Consider the following 26,082-nt stretch of genomic DNA (forward strand, 5'->3'; position numbering starts at 1 on the left):
GGAAGATGTTCTGGGAATACATCGGGGAAGTTGCATACTTACGGAATGTCTTTGATGTCCTTTACCCCTTGATTCTTGTGTACGAAGTGGGCTAAGAAAGCATGGTATTCCTTTCGGAGCTACTTTCGGGCTTTGACACAAGAGATGATTTGTAGGTTCGCACTAGGTTTGTCGCCATAAACGATGAGGGTGTTGCCATTTGGCAGATTGAGGCGGACGACCCTTTGGTAACATAAAATGTCAGCACGATTAGGACCCAACCAATCCATACCAATGCTGACGTCGAAACTTTTTATTTTGACTGGCATTAGATCTATTTTGAATGAATGGTTGTCTAGAGTGAGAGTACACCCTATGTAAACATCATTAGTGCGCTCAACCTTTCTATTTGCCATTTCTACGAAGTATGAATCTTTAAATGACCGGGGACTTTGTTGAAGTATATGTTTGAATTGGTGACTTACGAAACTTCTTTCTGCCCCACTATCGAAAAGTATGCATGCATAAGAGTTATTGAGGAGGAATGTACCAGTAACCACCGAGGGGTCCTTGACTGCTTCTCCATCCCCTAATGTTAGGACTCTTCTTGTACCCATAGCATTAGTGTTTTGTGTTTTTGGGAAGTTTCTTTTGAAGTGCCCTGTCTTTCCACATCCGTAGCAGGTTTGACTTGCTCCTGTGTTGGTGGTCGGGGTGACTTGAGGGGTAGATTGGGCTGGTATTTTACAGAATCGAGCAGTGTGCCCCTTCTTGTTGCAATTACTACAGTGCATTTCCCAAGAAGCACCGGTGTGGTGGAAGTTGCACTTGTTGCACTTGGGAAGAGTTCCTGCATATTGCTTCCGTGGGTCCGGAGTGGATGGAGTAGTGGCAGCATGAATGGTGATAGTTTGTTGTTTCTTGGTGCATTCTGATGTCGACTGTTTCTTTTTGTTACTCCAGAACTTTCTTTTATTGTTACCTCCTTTTGTTTGACCGGGGGTGGTGGTTACCGTACCATGGCTGGCCCTATGGTCGCTAAGTTGTTGTGCCAATTCCTTGGCACTCTCAAAGGTAGTAGGTTTCGAGGCCAATACACTATCATGAATCTGGGATGATAGCCCCCCAAAGGTATCGTTCTACCTTTTTCTCCTCTGGAGTGACCATTGCGGGACAGAGGAGTGCTAAATCATTAAATCGGGCGGTATAAGCTTCGAGATCCATCCCCTACATCTTGAGGTTGCAGAGTTCCTATTCCAGTTTTTGCACTTCGCCTCTTGGGCAATATTCCTTCAGCATCAAAGCTTTTAAATCCTCCCAGCTTATAGAGTTAGCCATTGCAGTAGTAAGCGACTTAACTCTGTCGTTCCACCAAGTTAGAGCTCTTCCGATGAAAGTGAATGCCGCATACTTGACTTTGCTCACTTTGGGGCAAGCACAAATTTCGAAGACTGCTTCGATTCTCTCGAACCATTGCATTAGTGCGATGACGCCCCCGCTTCCATTGAAATAATCGGGTTTGCCATTTGTGAAGTCCTTGTAAGTGCATTCATTTGTGCGCCCCGAATTCTCACCCTGATTAGAGGGTGTAGCACTAGATCCGGATCCACCATTACCGTTAGGGCTGATTTGTGACATATCTGCCGCCACGGCTGCTGTTACTGCAACCTGGAACATTGATGGATCAAATTGTGGTGGCGGCGGTGGAGGAGGTGGTGTTGTGCTACCGGAAGGTCTTGGTCTTTTCCTTGGTGGCATAGTTCTGTCATAATTTTAAAATGACGTGTCGATAAGGCTTCAATAGCAATAATGAGTCGAGTGTTACTAGTTTCATCTCAATTGTATTTTATCCCGAGTTTATTACTTTAGAAGGTAATTCATCGAAAAGTTTATGTAATTAAACTTATGAATTAGGTAGTGTTGACCCAAGCAGAGTCATGTGTTTGGTTCATGTCAACATTCAAGAAAGAAAAATACATGCCAAATTCATTGATAACTTGTTAGTACATATTGTTTTGAGAAAATTTGACCTCACAAGGGTCTACATTACATCATAATAAAAGATAATGTTTTGGCAGTACAAAAGCCCCTTTTCGGACTAGTGTGATCACTTAGTCACGGGGTCAACCTATTCGCAATAAAGAGTACCACCAACGCATACTCGAAAACCTAGATTTATAACAAATCATGAGCAATGTGGACACTACTTGCGGTTGGTGGCATCTGGTCCACGGTGGCTCTGAGATGAGTTCGAGGCTCCCTGAAGCTCCGCAATCCGGCATTCGGCCACGATCACTCTCTCCTCGAGAGCTGCATGCCTCTCTTGGTACTCCCTTACCTCCACTCGAGCAGTGGTAAGATCCTCGATGACTTGGTCCAATGGATAGAAGTCCCTCTCCAAATCCTGGGTGTGTGCATCGGTGGCTGCAGTAATAGAACTAAGATTTCGATCCTGGTCTACCATTTCCCTACTCCGGTTCCCGAAGTTTGTGATGTGTCGGACCATAATGGGGAGGGCTCTATTAGCCGGTCCCCCGTGACTGAGGTCATAGTAACCTCGTTGGTCGCCATATGGTGACCACTGGCGTTGTTGCCAGCTCTAACTCTCGATCATGGTTACCAAACAAGGCTCAGGCCCATTGTGACCAAAACGGTACGCAGGCACCCTGGCGATGTAAGGAGGGTTGAAGACTTCCTCCTCTGGTTCTTCTTCACTTTCGTCCTCATCCATGTCTACCTCGTCGTTTTCCTCTTCTTCTTCTTCGTCTACCTCTTCTTCTTCTTCTTCTTCGGGTTCTTCTTCGGGATCCTCTTAAGGGTCCTCTTCAATCAGCTTTTTGGGCTCTTCTTCAATCCATCCTGCATTTCCCTGATTGGGAAAGTATGGGTCTCCTGGTAAGTGGAATCATGTCATGTTGTCTGCGCGAGAATAGGGGTGTAAGAAGCAGATAGTGGTTAATAATAATAACATTGCGATATAGCAACATACAAATACTCCAATAGTATTTTAAATGTTTAGATTTGGTTCTTAGAGCATTCTTTGTAGGGTGAAGTTAGGTTATTAGATTTGTTGCCCCCTACGACTATCCCCCGGTATGAGTAAGTCACTTCTCAGACAAATATAGTTGATCAGGCTATATCATTCCTAGAACTGATTACTCATAACAAGGCATACTCATAGCATTCAACTCCTCTTCTTTTAGTTTATGTTCTTCTAGTTATGACACTACGGAAGTATGTAATGCATGTAGGTATACTTTTAAACAAGAAACTATTCATTTTCTAAAAGTATAACTCATTAAAATGTGTTAAAATCAGAGACTCTTAGTCCCAAAAGTGTTTATAGTTTGTATATCCTGCGTTGTTTGATATACTTAATTCACTATAAACCATGCTCTAATACCAATCTATCACACCCCCAAAACCAAGGATGGCGGAAACATCCGGGGGTGGAGGACTTCATGTATAGTATCATAACAACAATTCACTACTAGAAAAACAGCCTTTCACGACGCTCATTGCGCGTCGTAAAAGGCTCAGACGATGCGCAAATGCGCATCAAAGAAGGCCCTGTCATAAAGGAAGACGACACACTTTTGCGCGTCGTCTATAAACGACGCGCATTTACGACGCTCATTTACGACGCGCATTTACGACACGCAATGCGTATCAAGGAAGGCCCTGTCATAAAGGAAGACGACACGCGTTCGCGTGTCGTAACCTTACGACACGCGTGTTAATGACACGCAATGCGTATCAAGAAAGCCCCTGTCAAGAAAGGCCATGTCATAAATGAAGATGACACACATTTTTGCGTATCATAATTTTAAATGTTTAAAAAAAGTATTATTTATAAATTTACTAATTGTCAAATTAAATAATACATTAAAAATATCATAATACAAAATCAAATACCATAAATAACAAAGATAATTCATTTCACTAGTATGTTAAATACAAATAATTATTCCAATAGTGAGTAAATGTTATAAAAAAATGAGCTCATTTATATACAAGTGCATTATCTAGCTTACTATGTGCCAACAACTCTGTGTGTGTTTACTTTTGCTTGAATCTCGTTTCCTCCAAAGCTTCTAGCCATGCCAAAATATGATATCTTAGGGTTCATGTCCAAATCAAGTAAAACATTGCTAGCTTAAATTCATCAAGTCCTTGGCGTGAAGTCTTAGATAGAATCTTAACTGCAATCTCCAATCCTTCTAGCAGACCCTAAAGATCATTATTGGCCATGTACCAGGATCAACCTGCAATCTGTTATTACTTGCAGCATCTTCTGCCTGTTTGACTAAGGTTGTGCCTTCAGCAACAACATGCTGCATTGCGTCAAAAAGATAAAAACAAATGACAACAAATACAAATAACTGCATGCTACTTTTAAAAAAATAGAATCCAACTCCTAAATCACAAAACCTTTTTAAACATACAAGAGACAGCATCCAATCCATGGGGTATTTTTGGAAAATAGTCTGAACATTCTTGACAAATCATCAACCTGCAAGTGAAGGGTAGAAAGGGAATTGGAGCTTGGTGATGCTCATGCTGGTAATTGAAGCTTCAAACGCCAAGCCAGGTAGGTGATGCTCATGCTAGAAATTGAAGCTTGGAATTTCTTTTCCAATTGTACGTACACATACACATGAGATGAGAATAAGAAACTACTATATTTGATTAGGTTTAGCTAATAATAAGCTAAGGAAGAGGAATGTGCTAAGAAGTTATTATGTGTAGAATGAGAAAGAATAATAACCAAAAATCATGTCTTAGACTTATTAACTTTTCACCTATTTGTCTTTCTTCCTAAAAATATTCATTTGATCTGAATAAATATTATGAAACTTGGTTTATTGAAAGCAAGTATTAAATGGTCATGGTCATGGTCATGTAATTTACTAGTAGTCTTATTCAATCTGGAAAATTGCAAATTTTGTCCCACTGCCACCCAGGCGAAGAGTAAAGACGTAAATGCCCTTCCTCATAAAGCCTGTGTTATTATGATTATGCTTAAAGTAAAAGACAGAACAGAAAGAATGGGAATGGAGGTTGAGTACCTTATGAAGTAATAGTAGAAGAAATCAGCATAAAGAGCTGTTTGTATTAAGCTAGAGAAACAGGCTGAAAACAAACAAACAAACAAACAAACAAACAAAAAAGTCAAATGAAATACATGTATAGATAATAAGAATAAGAGAAAAGCTTTAACTTACAAATCCATCCATTGAAATGGGGCTGTGTGAGATACCGACAAATCCAGTTGAGAATATTCAATGCACGGTATGCCCTAACAATACAATGCAAACAAACAGATTTTCATTCATAGCATCCTATTTTCTAAATGATTATTATACTATTTTTGATCATTTAAAAAACCATTTTTCATGGTTATCCAACTTCATAATGATATCATGCCAAAATATAGAAGGGAGAATACCCAAGAAAGAAAACATATTGACCGATCAAATTGTCAACATTCCACTTCGCTGCAGCAGAACCAACTGTGGGAGAATAGCAACAGCTTCCAAATAGATAGAAAATGCCCAACATATCTGCACATTCCTAATAATATTAAAACTGTACAACCTTATCTATTGCTACATTTTTATATCTTTATAACACTCCAATTAGGCTAAGCTTTTTTTGAGGAGGGCATTCAGGTCTTTTGGACAAGAGCCAGTCCATGTTCTTTTCATATCTTCTTAATAATCAATATAACCACACTTATTCTCATATATAATTTTGTACTGATTAATTGATTATAACATGTTTCAGCACAAAGACAATGAATTAACTTAACTATAGTCTGCTTATAATCCTGGCACAAGGTGAAATCTTTATAACATCGGGTGAGTCCACACTGATATTCATACATAAAACAAGAGCAACACATCCTGTTTTCATCTACAGTTAAAAAACATCATTTTAGATCTAACTATAAAGAAATACACTACCAATAACAACCCAACAAATCATAGCCTCTGATTTCAAATGCATAGCTGTATTAGCAACGAATGATCACAATTACAAGAACAGCAACATTAATAGCATGTTGGGTTTAGCATATAGCAACAGAAGCCTCTAGCAAATCTCTAAAGCAAATTACTTTGACGATCATGTGAACTCCAACTAACAAAACTAAACCACCCACTACAAGCTTTTTGCTTAATAACTGTTGGTGCAAGTAAGCCAAGTATGGCAAAATACAGCTTTATGTGGCAAGCATACATGATTACAGGTTACCCTACTCATCTAATCAGTAATAGTGGGAACTAATAGGTCCAACAGAAACAAGGCATATACCTTGTCTGATAGCATATTATCTCATAAGCATATAAAATGCAAAAGGAAATCGAAAATGATGAAAGGGTAAATGCAGGAAACAACAGACACTACAAACCAAATTACATTTAGTGGCACAATCTTTTAGTGGTATATTTTTTTTATGCCACTATATTAGGTTTCTAGTGTCACATATTTTTATATGCCACTATATCATGTTCGAAAGTTCTAATTTTTGTTGAGCACCTGTTATATTTCCTTCTAATTATCATTTCACGCTCCTTATTCCCTCCACCATTGAAGGCGTTGCACATACCCCTTTTAAATTCTAGGTCAAAACTCCAAAACAGATTTGAAATTTTTGGATCCCCTGAATTCGCAATCACTTCCGATAACCAAAATCCCCATCACTCTTGTGTATCATCTCCTTCTTTGCTGCTGGTTAAATCTTAACATCTCGTTTGTAGAAGCTCATTCAAGACCAAATCTATCTCGGTATCTCACAGTTGATTGAAGATTTCTATATCTCATCATCGATTTCATCTTGTTTTTCTGCCTGTTGAATAGGTCGGATTTTGGATCCTCTACATTCATCTCAAACCCTATATCTTGAGTTGTTGGATTCCATTGAAAATGTAATCGGAAAATCCTGCGATCTCTCCCTATGTATGACAAATCTACCCTTCAATCTCACCCTTGGCCTTCTCCATCCTGTCGAAAGCTCTCCATTAACACACTCTAAGGTTTGTCTCTACTCTATTCTCAAATTTTCAGATTTTCGATGTAAATTGTTGTTGGTCAGAACTTTTTTTGAGTTTATTTTTTAACCTACATTGTTGGAATTTGTTGTCGTTTGGATGTTTTTGGCATTTCTATTTCAATATTAATCGAATATCCTTCATGTTTAGAGATGCACATCAAGTGCTCGGGTAAATTCCTGAAACAAATACCATTATGAGTTTAATTTTTTTGCTATTATATAATGTTTTACTCATTCATTGCACATATATACCCATGATATTTGCTTTTCTGTCACGAATCCTAAAGTTTATAACCAGTATACATATGAAGCAAAAGATGCTTGTATTTTTATTGCCTTATTCATAACTAGAAGAATCTTTAGCTAAAATTCTATTTCAAATGCAGGTAGGTTGGTAACATTCACATACAAATGACTGAGCGACTTATACAAGAAGTTTTCTGAGGCACTGGTCCAACAATGGGAAAGGAATTAGAGACTAGAAATATGAAAATTAGGGAAGATGGGGAGGAGGAACTAAATGTAGACGTGTTGAGTGAGAAGAAAAACATGAAAAAAAGCTTCAAGAATTCCAATGAGGATCCAAAAGTCTAAACCTGTAGCAAACGAAGGGAAGCAAAGATATATATCTCCTACGTGATTCCATTTTTGGATACATTTTGGTTACATTATTAGGTTAATTATGAGTTATGAATTTTAATTTTAAAAGAATAAAATAACTTAAAAACAAAATTGATTAATTGTCATTGAGTTGTTTCTAATTATATTTGTTGATAAATTGTTTATTCTTGGATTTACAGGAAAGAAGAGCTCAATTTGACCAACTTCAAGTTGAATCTCATACGCTTCTAAGAGGTGATTGCTTTAGTTATGCATCATCACTTTGTGTAACATAATAGTATAAATGCATTATATTTAATTTTATTTGATTGATCTGATTTAATTAAATGTATTTCATTTGTTAGAAACTAGAAGTGCTTATTGTCTAAAAGTTGATATCATCTATTATGGAAATAAATAAGACAAAAGAAGCTTGAGGTGCCAAATAAGTAAGTGTTTATGTTTCTTTTTTTTTTGGATGAAATATCTACCTAGATTTGGATGATATTACATTTCGATGATGGAATTCCAAGTTGGCTGGCAATGTGTCATTTGTCCCATAAAAAATGTAGCTAAATTTAGTGAAGACCAAAAAATTCACTACTATTGTTGGTTTGGAAGGAATTGATACCTTATAGATTTCAAGCCTTATTCTTCTGTTGAAATCATATTACATGCTTTATACCCTCAGAGCCCTCTTTAACAAGCTATGGAAGGGTGGTAAGCATTTTATTAATTTTGCATGTCTTGTTTTTATTCAAAAGTCTTATTGATCTAATTTTATTCATTTGTTATGTAGGTATCATTCAGAAACAAAAGAAGAGATGTGAATCAAGTTTTGTGTTTATTCCCTAAAAAGTTTTAGTTCGATAGTATTATGTTGTTAGTAATAGTACAACATTTATATTTATTAAATCTTTTTGAAGACATTTGTATTATAAATTAGTTATTGATAGTATTTTTGTTAGACAAGTTTGAATTTACTTAATGGTATTATGATTTCATTCATTATCTAAGTTCTCTTATTATTATTTGATATTACCTTTAAAATCAAAAAATTGAGACCTAATTTGTTAATATAATTGTGTTAAAAAATTCCATAAAAAGCATAGAAATAATATTTAATTTTAGAGTAAAATAGTGGCATCAAAATAGTGCCACTAAATCCTACAAATATTTTAGTGGCATAATAGAAAAGTGCCATTAAAGCTCAATAAAGTTGCAGCGGCACAACCAAAAATTGCCACTAAAGGCCTTTAGTGGTAGCGTTTTTAGTGACACTTTTTTTTTTGTGCCGCTGATTATCTAGGGGGGATTTAGTGGCACTTTTTCGGTTTTTAGTGACACTTTTTCTGTGCCACTAAATGTCGTTTTATTTGTAGTGAGATTACCCGGTCCTTAGGCCGCCATTTGGAGACCAACCCACTTTCAGCAGGAAACAAGATCACCACTAGCAAATACACACTTATAAACTTCCAACCCAAGAATCTCTTCATTCAGTTTCATCAAGTGGCTTACATATACTTTTTAGCCATTGCAACTCTCAATCAGCTTCCTCCTCTTGTAGTCTTTGGAAGAACAGTCTCTCTCTTCCCTCTCCTTTTTATTCTCACAGTAACTGCTATAAAAGATGGATACGAGGATTGGAGAAGACACAGATCAGACAGAAATGAGAACAACAAAGAATCTCTTGTGACAATCCCTTGTGACATGGTGCTAATGTGGATAAGTGATCCTAGTGGCATTGCTTACATACAAACCATGAATTTAGATGGAGAGTCAAATTTAAAGACACGTTATGCTAGACAAGAAACATCCTTAATGCCATTAGGGTCAATATCAGGGGTAATTAGATGTGAACAACCTAATAGAAACATATATGAGTTCACAGCTAATAGAGTTAAATGGTTATAAAGTTTCCCTTAGTCAATCAAACATTATATTATGTGGGTGTCAGATGAAAAACACAAAATGGGTTATAGGTGTTGTTGTGTAAGATGGACAAGAGACAAAAGTTATGCTAAATAGTGCAATTTCCCCTTCAAAAAGAAGCAGACTTGAACAAGCAATGAACTCAGAAACTATCTGGTTATCTATTTTTCTATTCATATTGTGTCTTGTTGTTGCTATTGGGATGTGTTTATGGCTGATGAGTCATCAGGATGCAATTGATACGATTCCTTATTATAGAAAGAGCTATCTTATAAAGGGAAAGTTTCCAGGAAAACCGTATAAATACTATGGGATTCCAATGGAGATGCTTTTTGCGTTTTTTGAGTTCTGTTATTGTGTTTCAGATCATGATTTCGATATCTTTATACATCACCATGGAATTGGTTCGATTAGGTCAATCTTATTTCATGATAGAAGACAAACACATGTATGATAGCAGTACAAACTCAAGGTTTCAATGCAGATCCTTAAGTATAAATGAAGATTTAGGTCAAATTTGTTATGTGTTTTCTGATAAAACTGGAACACTTACTGAAAACAAAATGGAATTCAGAAAAGCTTCTATTTTGACACGTGTATATATACTGTGTGTTTACTTGATTTCTTCAATTTTACCCCAGACCATGACTATTGACTAGCTTCTAAAAATCAGGTGTGCATGCTGAAATAGTGTTGACACGTGTATATATACTGTGTGTGTGTGTTGAAGAATAGTTGAAATGAAAAACTTACATGCCAACTAGAAATGGCTCTACATAAGAAAACAAGTGAACTTAAATCCACTGATGTGTTCACTTTCACCTGCAAACCAAAAAAACATAAGTAAGTTTCTGCTTCAAATCAAATCAAAAGTCTAAACCAAACAAAAGCAGATGCATTCCATTGCACAGAGACCTCGAAAAGCATCCTCCTTTTGAATATCATCCCGAATTTTGTTGACATTAAGAAATTTAAGTATTGTCAAATGCTGTTTTAAGTAAAAATTCTAAGAAAAAGGAAATGAGGTTGAAGTTGTAAAAATTTTGGGACTTACATGGCTAAAGCAATATGCCATGCTTGCATGAAATGCTCCGTGTGAGGTGATACAAGCTGAGGACAAACTCATGCATGTTTACACAGGGTGATTGCACTATTTAAAGTGACTTATTAAGCCCTTCACAAATAACATCAAAAAATACTAGATGATGATACAACCCATGTTGGTAGAAGCTCCACCTGGTCGACTAGACCCGTTGTTGTTGGACCGAATTACCCCTCCACTAGTCTTGGGTGTGCCGATACTGAACTTGTTTTCATCTATCATAACAGCAAGAGTCATGGCTCTGGCGAAGTTTGCTGGCTGTAAAATACGAACGGCCGAACGTGTGTCATCCTTGAGACCATTAATGAAGGTACCTTCCAACACGCTTTCTGGTATGTCTCCCAATTGACATGACAGTCTCTCAAAATTGCTTACGTAGTCACGTACAGTTCCTTCTTGTCGGATGGCGAGAAACTGATGATAGATATTGCCTTCACCTGTTAACTGGAATCGCTCCAACAACCGTTCTTTTAAATCCTCCCAAGAGCGGAATGGGTCCCTTGCTTGACTCCAACGAAACCAAGCCAGCGCCTTGCCGTCCAAGCAAATCGATGCTGCCTTCAAACGATCACGTACTCCAATGTCTTGGATCTCAAAGAAACGCTCCACCTTATAAATCCATCCAAATGCGTCTTCCCCTTCGAAAATAGGAGCTTTAATCTTCCGAAATTCTCCCATTTGTCGACCCCCACCCTTGTTCTTATCGTCCTTGGGTCCCTTTTTGAAGGATCCAAACTCGAGCTCAAATTCAGGATCTTCCTTGTCCTTCTCCTCCTCTTGAATGAGTTTCCCCTTGACAGTTTTCATCAAGTTATTGATAGCTTGCAGGACTTCTGTGAATTGTGCATCATTCTCCTTCTTGGCGAGGTCAGCTTCCTCTCGAAGCTTGGTAAGATCCTGCTCCAGGGCTGCAACACCTGCCTCCAATCCAGCTATCTTCTCAGAATTTGTTTTTGACATGTTGGCACCAGAACCGTAGCAGCTTTGATACCAATTAATAGGTTCAAGATCCTAACCCGCAGGTAGGAACCTTAACCAGGCCTCCTGTAGTTCGAGAAACAGGGAATTCTCCAGCAAATCGTCTAAGACTTTTATTCCAGCATAAAATGTGATTTATCCCTAGAACATTAATTATATAGTCGTATTAACCTAATCATAATCCAAAACCAGATCCTAAAAAATAGGAATTCTAAACTAAATAAAAAAAACTACTATTCTAATTAAAAGGAAAGCTAAATAAAAGGAAAACATTTAAAAATTCTTTCTTGAATCTTGATGATTATCCCTTCATCGATATACTTGACCAAAACGACCAACATGGGTCGTATCAAATGATTCAGATGATAAACAATAACAAATAAATAAATAAAGGACATTTGACACTTATAAAAAAGATAACTGATACTTGTCGCCATACCAGTTACTTAACAGCAACCTCAAGAAACTCAGCTAGGCGTGGGTGCAAATGAGTTGGACAAACCTACTAAACAAAAAACACCAAAAAAAAGTTAATATATAGTTAACATAAACCATTGTTAACAACTAGGCGTAATGAAATTGGATGACTATATTCCCAAATTACCCTTTCCAGGTCTCCAAGCAATGCAAATTGATATCTCGTACAATAGTTTTGAGTCCAACACCATCAGCGTGTGCTTTTGAGTGAATTCCTTGGGATAAGCCTTCCATATACACTCTGTTATCCCTTTCCTTTTTGAACAAAACACCATAGCGAGACTCCAAATATGTAATAATAATCGATCGATAGAGTTTCTACATAAGTTGTAGGTGATCAAAAATGGCGGAAATTAGGAAATGTAAATTGTACCTTTAGCGAGATTAGGGTAAAGCCATCACGAATTAGAGCCATCATTACCTGTGGGAGACCTAGGGGAAGTTGATCACCTCTATCCACCTGCCAAAAACGTGAATCGTCTTCCCGTAAGTTTTCGGCGCTTTCTCCCGATCTTGCCGCTCAACCGGACCAGGGACGCCTGGAAGGAAAAGGACGTCGCTCTTCACCTCATACTTGTGGATGTGCCACATCGGCTTTTCTGAGTCCGGCAAGGTTAAGAACAGTTTTTATGTTATGATGTTTTCAACTCCTATTAACCGGGAATCGGCGACTGGACGATCGTAGATCAAGCACTGTCTCATATCCTCGTTTTGATGGCGACCGAGATGGCGGCATAAATGGAAGGGGGATATCAGAGCACAAAATAGAGAGACAGGGGAGACGGGAGAGAAAAGAGTCGAATGAGTGTTTAAAAAAGCCCTAGAAATTATCCCAATGATTTTCTGATATATGAATTGTTGAGGCATACAACAGAGATGGTATCGTGATTAGGGTTTGCAGAGAAAAGGGAAGAATAGAAAGAAAGGGATCTTGAAGCGGGGTATTAAAATTTTTAAGAATTTTGAGGGGATTTCCTTTCCCCTTACAAGAACGCGCGTTTTAGTAAAAATCATAAAGCGACAATCATAGAGGGCGCACGTTTTAGATAAAGTGCCCTCCGTGTTCTTTTTTTTTTTTTTTTTTTTTTTTTTTTTTTTTTTTACATTAGACACTAATTTAAGGGCACGTAATAATGCGTGACCTAAACAATCAAATTTTTTGAATAGACGACACGTTTTTATTGTCACTCTCATTTGCGTAACATAAATCAGTGAGCGTCGTGATTTGCGCGTCGTGAAAGGGTCTTTTTCTTGTAGTGATTGCAATAGTGATTTAAGCAAACACAACCAACATATATATAATTGAAGGAGTTACATCATTGTTGAAATTACATGTTTCAAAATCAATTACAATATGTTGACAAAATATGAAATGTTTGACGCCTTAACGTCCCATCCTCAAAATGCGCTTGATTTCCTGTTTAGTGATTTCCTGAGAATACAAGTTGGTTGAAAAAGTGTCAACACAAAGGTTGGTGAGGTCATAAGTTTTTAAGATAAAGAGTTTCGAAACCGTTCTTTGTAATGTGTTGTGTGTCACCAAGAAAAATCCAATATTTTTCTTTAAAAAGTTACGAGGTCCTAAATCCCAGAACCAAGAATGAACAAGTATTTTCTATACTTAATGGTATAACTGTAGTTTTAAATTGGCATAAAACCCTTTTTGATATGAAAGCGTACAAGTATTTTTTTCATACTTAAAGTAATTTCTGTGAGCTAAATCGACATAACTCGCTAATTTGAAGTTAGATCCCGTAAATCTTATGATTTGTTAATACCACATGTGAGCTATCATAACCATACTTGACATAGACGGCCTCGTAATACGACGTTCTTCAGGCGTCGCTGTTAAATGACACTTGTCACCACAGACCTGCCGGTCTAGCTGTTGCAAGCAACTCAGGTGTGGGTTTGTCAAACCCAATATAGATCTATACACAACTATCACGTTCTCCTTACAAGAGAGCCTAGTTAGAATTTACAGGACTTTTTGACTTTGTTACTTTGGAAGTAACCCGAAGTGAATGACTCACAAATTTATTCATTAATAGATTTACGTGAACTAAACTGAAGACCTTTGAATAATAAGTTTGAGAAGTAAATGATACATAAAATATACCTATTATAGTTTATCTGAAATGTTTGTAATGTATAAGTACTCTTTTATGAAAACACATTAGTGTTATAAACACAAAATTTATGTTTATTATAACTTAATATATGTGTTCTAAATGAATGTATAATCATATCATAAATGAGTAAGTTTCAGTTTATGATGATAAACTAACAAGGAAACACATTCAATATTTAGAACTTATTGTTATACACTTTGCTCAACATAATACAAAATGTGATGAAAGTTATAAGTTGTTAACAAGTTTTTAACCTTTCTGCATCGTTTTATAAAAGTCATATAAAAATCATACGAATTCAAAAACTAAATCTGTAAATTCTGAGAGTTCCTATAATGTGTCTAGTTTACTCATAATTTTTATCATGATTTTTAATGACTTCCAACTTGACTGAAAAAGTCCATAATCACAGACTGGTCCGGATGGGTGATTGAATTGATAGGCAGTTTTGTAAAAATCACCATAAATTGTAGAAAAATCGTATGGAGATGTGCAAGTAGTCATTTTAAAGCTAAGAACTGGAAATACTTGCACCTAAAACAGTTTTGAAAACTAATATGTTAAATTTTTCCAAAACAGTCCGTGAATGGATTCCAACTTTTCTGATGAAAGTTGTTAGAAAAGTTTAGTTATGTTCTTGGTGTTTTAACTTGTATTCCCCCCCCCCCCCCCCGCCCCCCCCCCCCTAAAAACTTAAGAAAACATGAAAATGTAGGGGTATGAACTCACCTTGAGTGATTTCAGTAGATGATTGTCGAAGAATGGAAGTGATTAACTCAAGAACACTTGAAGATGCCTTGAGGATTTTCGAGAAATCTAATATCAAAGTGATGGAGTTTGTGTAACCAATCAATGATTTGAGTAGAATGATGTGAAATAATCACACGGAGGAGAATTATACTTACCAAGAGAAGAATAAAGCTTGAAGATCAGCCTTGGAGTCTTGAAATAGAGAGAAAAAGTTTGAGAGAAAAGTTGTGTTTAATTTTTGGTAAAATGAGAGCAAATGAAAGAAAATGAGGAGAGAGGTTGAGTGACCACCTCTAAAAACGTGGGGATGACTTGTGAGAGAGGTAAAAAGTACAAGGAAGTGACATGTTATGGTGGGGAGGAGTGTGGGTTAGGCATGGAGTGGGTATGGGGGTTGCTTGTGTCATAATACAAAGATAAGTCAACACTCCACCTCTTGTGCTTCACCCACTCTTCTTGGAGAAGACTTATCCCCAAAAACGTGGATAATTAGTAAATATGGGGTCTTATATGTTAAAATAAAGTTTTGGGTGAAAATCCCGCGTTAAAATAAAAAACGGGCCTAAAACGCAAAACTAGTCGAAAAGTGGGAGAAAATAAGCTTCCATGCGGACCTCTCAATCCTGGCCGAGGTTCGGTCCCTTCTGATCAAGCGCCAAAGGTGAAATGGGGAGAAGATCTAAGATGCGAAATGGAGAGAAATAGACCGAAATGGACCGAAGGTTCTGTCCGAGGGGAGGGTTCGGTCCTTATGCGAGGCTCGGTCCGAAGGGAAGGTTCGCTTTTGATGCCTTCGCTTCTGACAGGTTCGCTTCTGACAAGTTCGGTTCCTAAGAGGGGTTTCGGGTCCTTAAGAGGGTTCGGCTCCTTAAGAGGGGTTTCGGGTCCTTAAGCCCTTTTTGACCGTTTTTGCCCTGTTTTAAGTGGTTTTTGACCCGGTTAAGGATCGGGATGGCCCGAAAGACTACAAAAAGTTTAAGGAACTTTGAGAGAGATTTGTGAAAGATTTCCAATTCTTGGAGAGATTTATCATACAAAGAGAGATTTGGGAGAGATTTCACATTCTTGGAGAGATTTCTCATACAATGAGAGATTCGGGAGAGATTTCACATACTTAGAGAGATTTGGGAGAGATTTCACATTCTTGGAGAGATTCTCATACAAAGAGAGATTTGGGAGACATTTCACATTCTTGGAGAGATTTCTCATACAAAGAGAGATTTGGGAGAGATTTCACATTCTTAGAGAGATTTCTCATACAATGAGAGATTTGGGAGAGATTTCACATACAAAGAGAGATTTGGGAGAGATTTCAAAATAGAGAGAGATAGATTGAAAACGATTGAGAGAGGTTTCATGTGTGACAATTGTGAGTGTTTGGCTCCGCAACGCAAGGTCCGTGAACCCCGTTAAGCCAGGTTTTGGGATCTTACACACTCCCGATGAGTATGCAACATTGTTTTATCATTTTTGTTCATTGTTTAGCGCTAAGGCTAAGGAAAATTAAACACACAAAATTTCCAAGTGATGTTTTCTTATTAAAATAGTGAGTTATACGGTAATTACATAACACAACCCTTAATATACAAGGTTTAATTTAGTTGACCGGTTTGACCCGATGACTTTGTTCGACTTAGACTTGACCCGAATTTGACTATTATCACATGTTGCCTCCTTCTGCTTCGGGTAGTCCTTCAATATGTGCCCTTCTTCATTACACCCATAACAAACTTTCTTGTCCCAGGTGCAATCATTGGCATTGTGCCCAGGCTTTCCACACTCAAAACAAGTGACTCCTCCGTCATATTTCCCTAAGTGCTTCTTCTTGCACTTCTCACACCATTTCGCTTCGCCTCCTCTTCCTCCAATGTTCTTCAAATCAGACTTCGAAAATTTGCTTTTCTTTTTGGACCCTAAAGATCCATCGAACTTCCTTTTATCACCAACTTCGACCTTGCCGGCGGCTTTTCCCTTGATCATCTACTCAAAAGACTTTGTAGCCCAGATAACTGCCTCCAGAGTAGGTGCCTGACGTACTGGTACAACGTACTTCCATGGAAGTCCCTTTGCGTACTTTTTGACTTTTGTCAACTTATCTGGGATGATGGGCAAAGCAAACTCGATTTTGTCTGTGAAGGCATTGGTGTATTCATCAATGGACATGTTGTCCTTTAACGTCGGGAATTGGTTCTCCAGCTCTAGCAGATTTTGGGCCGAGCAGAACTTACGTTTGAAGTATACTAAGAACTCTGCCCATGTTAGTTGTAGTGGCATGTTGGGGCTTATCGTCTTCCCTAGAGTGTTCCACCAACAAACAACGCCACCTCTAAAGTGACGTACTGCATATGTGGTTTGTAGTTTTCCCTTGCAATCACATGTTATGAAAGCCAACTCCATCTCTGAGATCTAATCCATAACTCTAGTTGGATCTTCTTTCCCAGTTAAAGTCGATGGCTTGCAAGTTGTGAAGTCCTTATACTTGCATCCATTCCTATCGACTCTTTCATCTTGGTTGTTCCTCCTAACCACTGGCGGTTCAGCTTGACTAACAGTCATACTATAATTCCCTTCTTCTGACTGTCCGTCATTCAGCTCAGCTTGTTCAACAGGTATCATAGGTTCATCCCTATTCTGTTAAAGTAAATGCCTTGTCTCCTCCTTCTGGCGACCAAACATCATCTGGATCATAGCTTGTACCCCAGGCATCATCATTGGCTCAGGTGCAACTGCTATAACTGGTACTTGTTCGATCACTTGGGGTTGAGGCTGGTGATTGTCATTTACATTGGAATTTTTTAATCCACTTCGGGTTCTTGCCATGATGCTCTATACACCAAATCAGACGTTTAGTGTCTAGTGACAAGAATTCAGATAGGAAAACTTTAACTACGATAAACATATTAAATCCTCCTTATTACTCCAAAACGTTTACATGCTAGTTCTAATATCGCAGTCGAACGTTTAGAATCCTAAACACATAAGGTTTCTAGATTCGGTCGGCAACAGACCATAGATCCGAACAAATAATAGCATGCATGGCATCTTTATAGTTATAGCTATAACACAAAGCATTTAGCACATAAAAGCATTTTAGGCATCTTTCCTAAAATAAACTAGTGCTCGTGTCTATAATATAGTAGGTACTCATCTCACAATCATCACTTAGCATTCAAAGTTTGAGTCTAGAAATCCTACAATTTCCAAGTTCACTTAAACTAGTGCTTCGATAGCAACTGTGACATCCCCAAATTCACGGCCAGAAAAGATCGATTTGTTTATGCTTTATTTGAAAATCAGAGTATATTTTTTAAAGAAATATAATGTGGAATTTGTTCCTAAAAAATATATGAAAAAGAATTTATTAAATCATTTCCGTAGAAATGTATTATATTAAAAACTTTGGGATATCATTGTTAATACAGATCAAAAGCATAAAGATAAACAACATAGGCATTGTAATATCTATTTATTCTAGTAGCCTATAATCCATTGATCTCTCATCAGATCATCACTCCTGTGCTCTCTTTCCACTACCTGTATATGAGAAAACTGAGTGGGTCAGGCTTGGGAACCTGGTGAGCACGTAGGGTTTTCAACATGCAATAAATAAGTTTATTAATTTCATCAACCAACAATAACCCGATTACCCATTCCCGTTATCCTCACTTTACGTCCCTAAAACACCTATCGTAAGGGATCTAACCTAAGGATTATAATCAAGATGGACACTACTGCTAAGGGGTTTCCTCAACAATAAATGTCTGTAAGGGTACCATGAGGGGGATAGAGTACACCAGTGAACACATCGTTCACAAACACCTACAGGTTGCGGGCCTGCTAGCGTTCCACTTGACTGTCTAGAATAGTCTGTGGTTGTCATTTATACTCTGCTAGATGACTGGATCAGCAACAACATCGAGGCCTCTCACCATTATATTTTATCACACACTAACTATTTCATCTACCCATGTTTTACCCCAACATATTTGTAGATATAAAATACATATATAGTTTAAATCATTTAAAACATGTATAATAGTGTTCTTTTAACATAGATAACAAGTATACCGACAATATGTACACATAGCATGTAATTCATATAAAATACTTCATATCTATGCGTAAGATGAAAATAGATATGCACTCACTTTAGTAGCAGGAGTAGATAGAATCTAAAAATGGTCAACGGCTCGTGATCATCGGGCTCGAGATGCGGAACGGCTTCAGAAAACGAGAGAGTGAAGGAAGATTTGGTGTAAGAAGTGAATGAGGTCGAAATTGCTATTTATAGGATGCTTTCAGCCCATTCACGTCGTGAGAATTCATTACTCACATCGTGAGCCATGGCTGAATCACCCCGTAGCTTTGACATCAGCGTTCTAGGCTTGAATAGTGTCTGTTTGACTCCTCACGTCGTGAGAATTCATTACTCACGTTGTGAGCTTTTGAGTTATCGTTTCCGTAGACTTCTAGCTTCTAAATGTGGCATTTTGACTTCATTTTTGACGTTCTTTATATCCACACGTAGGTGGAGACGTACTCTACAACTTTCATTTGGATCCCTAAGGATAAAAAGTAGTTTATCATAAACTCACTTTTTAGGATTCCCTGTGTCATGCCGGTCTTGACTCGAAACTTTGACAGGTCATATCTTCTTCGTTATAACTCGGATTTCAGAATTCTTTATATCTCCAGAATCCTTGTCCCGACCACTATAACTTTCTTCATCGATATTGGACCTATTTATTATTTTATTTTTTATGCTTATTTTTATTCTTAACTTATTATATCTTATAATGAAGTATAAGGCACATAAAATCGCATCATATTCAAAGAATTCCTATTTATTATTTCAAAGTAGGTTTTAAGTGTTGACCATAACTATTACACCATTAAATTAATGCTTAGCCTAGAAACACGGGTGTTACAATTACTCCCACTGAGGGTAAGGACCCGGTCCTTAGTCTTCTACAGGTACTTAAGAATGTTCTTAACCATAGTACAATGAGGTTTACCAGGATTCCCTTGATATCTGCTAACCATGCTTAAAGCAAAAGCCACATCAGGGTGAGTACAAGTCAAAGAATACATGATCGAGCTAACTGCTCACATTGTCCCCTTGGCATATGAGCTCTCTCTCACGAAAGACTCCTCTCCTCGCGACAAAGACAACATTGTCACTAGTTTTATAGAAGAGATATCCAAAGGACTTTGAATGGTAGCTGATGAAAATACATCGCTCACTTCGAGGTTCGAGTTTTTCGTGAGTCTTGCGTCTCACCAAAGCCTCACAACCCCAAACTTTGATGTGATCTAACAAGGGAAACTTCCCTGTCCACATCTCGTGAGGTGTTTTGGAAATCATTTTGGTAGATACTAGATTAAGGATATGGTCGACAGTCTCTAAGGCATATCCCCAAAATGAGGTAATGAAGCTCGACTTATCATGGAACGAACCATGTCTAGCAAGGTTCTATTGCGCCTCTCAGCCACACCATTAAGTTGTGGTGTCCTGGGTGGCATCAATTGTGTAACAATTCCACATTCCTTAAGATAGTCAAGGAACTCTATACTAAGATACTCTCCTCCTCGATCGGATCGCAACATCTTTATCTTCCTGCTTAATTGATTCTCTACTTCTTGCATAAATTCCTTGAAATTTTAAAAAGTTTCTAACTTGTGCTTGATTAAGTAGATATAGACATATCTACTATAATCATCAGTAAAATCCACATAGAAGCAGTTAGCATCCCTTGTGGCAGTTCTGAATGGTCCACACACATCAGTGTGTAAGAGGTCGAACAGACATTCACACCTTTCACAAGTACCAGTGAAGGGTGACTTGGTCATCTTTCCAAGTAAACAAGATTTGCAATTGTCATCCGACGTTAAGTTGAATGAATCCAAAACTCCATCATTATGGAGTTGGGCTATGCACTTCTTGTTCACATGTCCAAAATGATAATTCCACAAGCATGCCTTATCGAAATCATTGGAAGAATCAATATGTAACACATTGTTTTCTAAGTTATCTACAACCATCACAGTTTCATATACATCATTGCAAGGTAATGCTTCAAAATAAAATACACCATTATAATAAGCATTAATAGTACCAACTTCATTATTAAAAGACAAGTTAAAACCTTGTTTTTACAAAATATGAAATGAAATAATATTTCTTGCCATATCAACCAAGTAACAACAATTATTCAATTCTAAATTTAAACCATTAATAAGCAATAAAGAATAAACTCCAATCCTGGTCACATGCGACATTTTCCTATATTCCCATGATTAAGTTTATCTTCCCGTGATCCACATCCCTACTTGTTTTTAGTCCCTACAAATCAGAACAAATGTGAAATCCATAACTTGTATCAAGGACCCAAGATTTAGCATGTGATGAGTTATTAGATTGAATAGTGTAAATACCTGCAAAAGAGGGTTTGATCTTCCCATCCTTTATGTCCTTCAAGTACTTGGGGCAACTTCGTTTATATTGCCCTTTTTCATGGCAATGGAAGCAATCCGCATCCTTTGGTTTGGAAGAGGAATTAGCAGAACCAGCTTTGGTCCCACTAGAAGAGGATCCATCAAGAGACTTTCCTTTGCATCTCCTGAAGGGAGCCTTCCTCTTCTTTCCCTTCCGATGTCTGATTGCCAGAACAGAGGGAGAAGTAGTAGTATTTGGAGTAAACACAACCGACTTGCCTTTCAGGTTGCTTTCTGTAGTCCTTAGAATGCCTTGAATCTTGCTAAGAGTGACCTCCTCCTTGTTCATTTGATAGGTCATACGAAACTGATCATAAAAAGAAGGTAAGGAATGGAGAATTATATCTATGTCCAACTCTTCATCAAAATTCTCGTTCAATTTTAGCAAGCGGTCCACGAATCTCTGCATCTTTTGCAAGTGGGCCGTGATGGGTTTACCATCCTTCATTTTAGTTGTGATTATGGAGGCAATGATCTCATACCTCTCCTGTCGAGCACTTTGATGGTATATTTCCATCAAATATTGATACATGTCAAAAGGATACTAGTCTTCATAGGACTTCTACAGCTCAACAGTTATGGTAGCAATCATTAGACACGACACCTTTGTCGCATCCCTCTCATGACTAGTGTGTTCAACAATTTTCTTAGGAGTGGAAGTGGTTACATCAATCTCCTTAAGCTCTTTATCCAGGAAGTATTGGTTGTCCTCATAGTGAATAACCATTCTAATGTTACAAATCCATTCATTGAAGTTCGAGTCATCAAAAATGACCCTACCAAATAGGTTCATGAGGGAGAAATAGCCTGAAGGGATTGGTGTGGAAGCATTGTTTGGGATAGACATCTGAAAAAGAAGAAGAACAAAGTTTAGGTTAGATGATATTCCTTAATACTACAACCGATATCAAATATTAAGGCTAGGACCCAAAACAATATTCTAAAATTTCAAAGAGGGATGTCATAATCCAATTGTAAAATATTTGAAGGTAACTAAATGACGATTTACCAATTTCCACCATGAAAAACGAAATATAGTATTAATTTTTAATTAGATTTGAAATTCCTAGATCATTGGAGATTCATTGCACTTTTCAATGGCATGATTAAATCTCGATTGTACCCTTCAAGTTTGAGACTGGGAAGCCGAGGATCACAAAAAAGGTGTGAATAACCATGCAGATTAACTTGGTACACCCAATGTTACAAATCACCTAATCAATGTGGCGGTTAACCACACACACTCCATTGATCTATGATTGACACCAAGCTACCCTTTGCCACACATTGTGAGCCCCAGATTAGTGTGCCGGTTAACCAAACATTCTCCACAAATATATATATATATATATATATATATATATATATATATATATATATATATATATATATATATATATATGTATAGATTATTAAACTTATAATATTATAAAGTATAAGGGTTTAATTTTAACTTTTAAAACTCTAGGGTTTAGAATTAAAGTTTCATTGATGAAACTCTACAAATTACAAAGCTTGAGGAAGAGTTTTGACACTCGTTAAAATTCTTCACATTCATAAATTCTGAGTTTAATAGGATTTTAATGTATTAGACATTTCATTTTCCATAACTTGAGGACAAATTATGGAGGTTATTAAAAACATTTAGATCAATTTCCAACAACTAAAATTATCACATAATTTATGATCTAACTAAACTCTTAATCAAGATAATTTCAAGTCAACAATTTGAAAGCAATTTTATTTATCATATAAAAACAAAAATTATTTTTTTAGTTTGACAATTATCTTGTGGTTGGATGAGTACAAGCACTACCATATCATAAAAAACATTTCCAATGATCTAAAACAGTTTGTGGTAGTGTTGTCAATCCAACCCAAGCCAAGAAACTCCAAATTCTGCAAACAGAGCTTTCAACTCGTCGAGTGCATGAACTGGACTTGGCGAGTTGCTCTGTTACTGAGTGGACTCCTTGATTCAGTTCATGGACTCAGCGAGTTCATCAGTTAAAGGCCAAAATTTCGACATTTCCAGCTTTGAAAAACTTGTAAGCTTCAAATATAATAGCAAACAATCTTAGGCTCTGATACCACTATTAGTTTTTGAGCACTATAACACTCATATGGTGCACATGCAACCCTAAATGCTTTGGATCTATGTTTTTCTCTAATTAATCATGCATTTTCAATTTTTCCAAAGCATTGTCCTAACTAGCATACATTTGAAAAATTCAATCATACAACTAGTTTGGTGACATACCTTTATGAATGAATTGTAGTTCTTGGCCTTTGAAACTTGAGCACCACAAGTGTCATGCCTCTATTGATTCACAAACACCAATATGCAAGATGAGACTTGAGAGAATAGGTTACTGGCATAAAATCCACTTCAGATTCTTTGAAAGTAAGTGGAAACCGATTTTGTCTCTAAGAGGGACTTATTTATGGTGTTGCTGTAACAACCCAATTTTCACGCCCAAACATTTCATTTAAAATAAGTGGTTTGTAAAATATTTATAGCAAAACATCATCCGATCATATCATTTCATAAAACATATTACATGTCTGAAAACGCAAAACAAGAAAATAGTAATAATGTCAGAGTACAATCCCAGAACATCTCATAATGCAGAAATCGAAAGTGTGTGTGTATGATGTGCCACTACCGCACCAACTCCTTCCCCTTCGCTGAAGAGGTACCTGAAACCAAAACTTAAAACTATAAGCACGAAGCTTAGGGAGTCCCCCACCGTACCACATATCATACAATCATATGACATACAAACTACCAGGCATTTCTGGGGTGCCCGACCTACCCGGTACGGCCATTCTAGGGTGCCGACCTACCCGTACGGCCATTCTGGGGTGCCGACCTACCCATGTCAAGCCATTCTGGGGTGATGACTACCCTTCGGTGCTAACAACCGAACCTCGGGGACTATTTCACCCCTTACTACTACTATCACATATAACATAACATAAGCATATTATCAGACATATATGGGGTGCCTAAACTACCCTTCGGTCCTAACAACCGAACTCTACTACTATTACATACGGCATATCCTGCTAGCATATAACATATGAGGTAGTAACCAACCTAGATGATATCACAAAGACAATCATCTATCATACGTCTCCTACTGGTGGGCCAACATTGTAGCCTTACACCCACCGCTACTAGAAGGTAAGTCACCTCGAAAAGTAGCTGCTGAAAGCCTGCTTGCTAAGCGCCTGACTGCTGAATCGGTAATCCTTCAGCTATAAATCATAAACATAGATTAGCCACTCATTCACACCTTTAGGTCAGATGACTGACCCACCCTAGTCCAAGGTCAACTCCTTGGTCAAATTCAACTTCTAGTTGACTGGACTCGCTAAGTCATGGCACCGACTCGCCGAGTCCGTCTCCCACTAACCCGGTCCTACTCTACAAGCCCTTCTTCCCACTCACTAAGTCACCCATAACTCACTACTTGGGGCGATAGAACCAACTCGCGATCCGACTCGCTGAGTCCAAGTACAACTCACCGAGTCCATACGAGCAGACCTCTCACTCGCTTCCAAATCCTCACTAGAGCATCCTTTATGAGGATTTGGGCTTCTGGGACTATTGCAACACGTTATATTGCTAATTTCACGTGTAAATACGAAGGGTTGGACCTTCAACATTTAAACCTCTCATACTCAGTAACTGTTCATCTGACTCGCCGAGTTTGAAGAACAACTCACCCATTACCAGGCAATCTTCATAGGACTCGCCGAGTTGCTCATCCAACTTGCCGAGTCTAAGGTCGTCTTCAAAGAACTCGCCGAGTTCCACTTTGGGACTCGCCGATTCCCTTGACCTAATTCCCATATAGACCAAATCTCAGACATGTAATGCTTCAAAACCATAAATCTATGTTCCTAGGGCATGCTTATCACGTAAAGTTGCAAACTTTACATGCATGCATTGCCCTACAAACTTCAAAAGGCAAATCCAAGCTCTTTATGAGGTCATACACTCAATGGGGACCTCAATCACTTCATCCACATGAACTTTATACTTCTAATACGTCCACAAGGTCTAGATCTAAAGTCCTTTCAGATCATTAAGCACAAACACATGGAGTTTGGTGTTTGAGGGCTTGAAAACCACCAATTTGGGACAAAAATGGTATCTAATGAACTAGTGATCAAGGTATGAACTTTTCTACCTAAATGGAAGCTTCTCACAGTGTAGATTTTGGATCTACTCCCTTCCTTGCACTCTTCAATCTCCTCCTTCTTCTTCTAAGCTCCAAACTTCCTTCACGAAGTAAAAATCACTCACAAGAACAATATGGGGGCTAGGGTCTCTCATTACAGTTCTCTGGAAGTGTTAGGGACAAGGGAGGTCGAGTTAGTGTGCTTAAATAGGGTGCCAACACTCGGGGTAGGGTTTTTCCCTAACAGGGCCTACTCGCCGAGTCGGGGAACCGACTCGCTGAGTCCAAGCGTTAGACTTCGCGTCTCATCCCGCTCCTACTCGGCGAGTCAGTCTTTCAACACGCCGAGTCCAAAGCAAAAATGCATGAATTTAGAAATATTCATTACAAGAA

The 26,082-nt window shown here is 37.8% G+C and overlaps 1 long non-coding RNA gene and 1 pseudogene across 1 annotated transcript; both read right to left on the bottom strand.

Annotated features, from left to right (window-relative positions):
• Positions 1 to 5,496: 5,496 nt before the first annotated feature.
• On the bottom strand, positions 5,497 to 10,388 carry LOC145039119 (uncharacterized). Its single transcript, XR_013679743.1, has 3 exons — positions 10,319 to 10,388; positions 9,025 to 9,251; positions 5,497 to 5,543 (listed from the first exon to the last, which is right to left on the bottom strand). It is a non-coding gene; the product is annotated as an uncharacterized LOC145039119 (long non-coding RNA).
• Positions 10,389 to 12,116: 1,728 nt separating this feature from the next.
• On the bottom strand, positions 12,117 to 16,984 carry LOC145040628 (oil body-associated protein 1A-like; annotated as a pseudogene).
• Positions 16,985 to 26,082: the final 9,098 nt, after the last annotated feature.

The sequence above is a fragment of the Lactuca saligna genome, chromosome 4 (genome assembly GCF_052625555.1).
Source record: "Lactuca saligna cultivar CGN05327 chromosome 4, ASM5262555v1, whole genome shotgun sequence".
Classification (NCBI taxonomy): domain Eukaryota; kingdom Viridiplantae; phylum Streptophyta; class Magnoliopsida; order Asterales; family Asteraceae; genus Lactuca; species Lactuca saligna.